The sequence below is a fragment of the Chrysochloris asiatica genome, unplaced genomic scaffold, assembly GCF_000296735.1.
Source record: "Chrysochloris asiatica unplaced genomic scaffold, ChrAsi1.0 scaffold00176, whole genome shotgun sequence".
Lineage (NCBI taxonomy): Eukaryota > Metazoa > Chordata > Mammalia > Afrosoricida > Chrysochloridae > Chrysochloris > Chrysochloris asiatica.
The window spans coordinates 1392038-1394843 of NW_006408694.1; the positions used below are offsets into that span (position 1 = coordinate 1392038).

The window sequence follows — 2806 nt, forward strand, 5'->3', positions numbered from 1 at the left end:
GTGATATTTCTGGCTATTTCTTTCTCTCCCCATCAAGTGTCTATTTTATAATAGTATGCCAGGGAAACCAAGATTCAAAAGACAACCAATCATCTTAACATTATGTCCTCCCTTTTCCCCATTCCAACCATGTCTCAATCCCTGTATCCCAGAACCCTGTTGTTCCAAGGTTGTGCACACATCATTATTTACCTCTGTCCCACTTAGCCAATGCCATCCTGCCTAATTGTTTTCTGCATATCTTGTACTTTTGACACCATGCTTAGTCAAGTAGAGGGTCAGTAAAAAAGAGGAATATCTACAAGGAGATAGACTGACACAGCAGCAACAAAAGGGGCTAAAACATAACTATGATTGTGAAGATGGTGTAGGATCAGGCAATGGTTTGTTCTGTTTTGTACAGGATTGCTATGAGTCAGAACTGACTTGATGCCACCTAATAACAACAAATATCTCACAAAGAGCAGAGTTTCCAGACTAAGACTAGGACAGAAGATCTGGCAATCTCCTTCTGAAAATCAGCTATTTAAAATTTCTAACATGCTAGATTTTTCTAATATCTGATGGCCCATTGTTTTTCTCTAGAGAACATAGTCAAGGAGAGTCAAGTGTAGGAAAAGTTGTGAAATTTCACTTATAAATGTTTTTTAAGCAAACAATATTAGGAAGATAGGAAAAAGAAGAGGAAACAGAAATCTAAAAAAGATTTTGGACAGAGCTCAGAACTCAATGAAAGAACAATTTAGGATTTAAGCAGGAAAGGGTCAAATGCAGAGAAAATGAGACTAGGATAAGATAAGAAAGATTAAGAATGAAAACTTGAGTAAGAAAATGTTATTAAAGCTAATATATAGGGCCTCGGAAACCCTGTGCTGGGTCATTATAAGTTGTAACCAACACCACAGTACTTAACAACAACAACATAGGGTGGTTGTTGTTGTTAAGTGCCATTGAGTTGATTCCAACCAATAGTGTATAGGGTTTCCGAGGAGCAGCTGGTGAGCTTGAACCACCGGCCTTGCAGTTCAAACAGCTTTGCAGTCTGGCACATTAACCCACAGCGCCACACTAGGCACTGTAGGAAAAACACTGGACTGCTAACCACAAAGTTGGCGATTCAAACTCAGCATCCTTAATAAACCTTATGCAAGGTCACAATGAGTTAGAATTGACCCAACGGCACTTAACAACAGCAAAATATGTATTGTCTTTAATGCCAGTAACAATTTAACAACTATATATATATATATTGCTGTTAAATTAATGATTCATAACTACCTCGTAGAGTAGAGTGTTTCTGGGTCTGTAAGTCTTTTGGGAACAGAAAGCCTCATCTTTTTCCTTTGGAGCAGTTGGTGGGCTCAAACTGACAACATTATGGTTTGCTGTTCAGTACTTATTCCAATGAGCCACTGCATTCCCCATATACATTTATAAAAATAAAGAGAGGGAAGACATTATTCCCTTATCCCCCCCAAAAAAGCATGTAGAAAGTCTAAGAGAAGAAACTTAAGTTTCTGTCCAGAAGAAGTTTAGCACCTCCAGCACTGAGCTCTATGATCTTTCAGGTGTTCTAGGAGTATACAGTTTGATCAACAATCTCAAGTTTGACGAAGAAACAATAGCATTAAAGGTGGCAAAGGACCTGTAAGAATTGTGGTCAAGGTGGAAAGTCAACATGTATTTGAAGAACAACTCAATCCCACCCACAAATGTGGAAGCAAGTCTACAGCAGATGGAAGCCAAGGATCCCAGCCTATAAGAAGTCAACCTCAACAATATTAAACATATTCCAATTCTAACTCTGTTAGCTCAGGAGCCAACAGTGTTTCAATCTGTTGTGCGTGAGGTCACTATGAGCCAGTACTGACTTGACAGCACCTAACAACAGCAACGGAGTCCTGGTGTGGCACCAGTGAGCTAATGTGTCAGATTGCAAAGTTGTTTGAACTGCAAGGTCGGTGGTTCAAGCTCACCAGTTGCTCCTTGGAAACCCTATACAGGGTCGCTATGAGTTGGCATTGACTCGAGAGCACTTAACAACAACAACAGCAACAACAACAATTGCAACTCTGAAGGAATTTGCAAAGGCTCTGGAGAGCCCTTACTCAGCTAAACAAATCCAGCCTGACCACAACTGGCAGTAATGACCCTGTGGCAATTGCTTTTGCAGATATGCTGAAAGTGGACATTGACTCCAACTTTATCACTGGAATTGGGATCCTGGCTCCTGTTAGAGGCACTGAGAGAAAAGGACACCTTGGCAGAGATCAGGACCCACGACCAGAGTCAGCTTTTGCGAACAGCCATGGAAATGGAAATTGCTTAAGGGGAATTCAAGGATCCTCAAGTTTGGATACCAGTTAACCAGGCAAGAGCCCACAATGAGGGTGGCAGCTGCCATCACAAAGAATAATGACCTGGTTCACAAGAAGTGAGTTGAAAGAGACCAGAGGTAAATTTATGCAAGAAGTGGTGAAGTTTCACCACAGCTGTGACCATTTAGAAACGTACAAAGAAACAACAACTCTTCTCTTTCCCTGATGGAATCATTTTATCAAAGTTTGTTATTTCCATTAATTGCACAGCTAATATATATATATTTAACACAACTTATTTATCTTGGGTTTTCAATATATCCAGTTGTTCTGATGGAACCCTAGTAGTGGGTTATGAGTTGGACTGCTAACTGCAAAGTCAACACTTTGAAACTACCAGTTGCTCTGTGGGATAAAGATGAGATTTACTGCCCTGTTAAAGATTTACAGCCTCAGAAACCCTATACAGAATTGCTGTGAGTTGGAAC

At 40.2% G+C, this 2806-nt stretch overlaps 1 pseudogene; it reads left to right on the forward strand.

Moving 5' to 3' along the window:
* Positions 1-258: 258 nt before the first annotated feature.
* LOC102842288 lies at positions 259-2459 on the forward strand (annotated as a pseudogene).
* Positions 2460-2806: the final 347 nt, after the last annotated feature.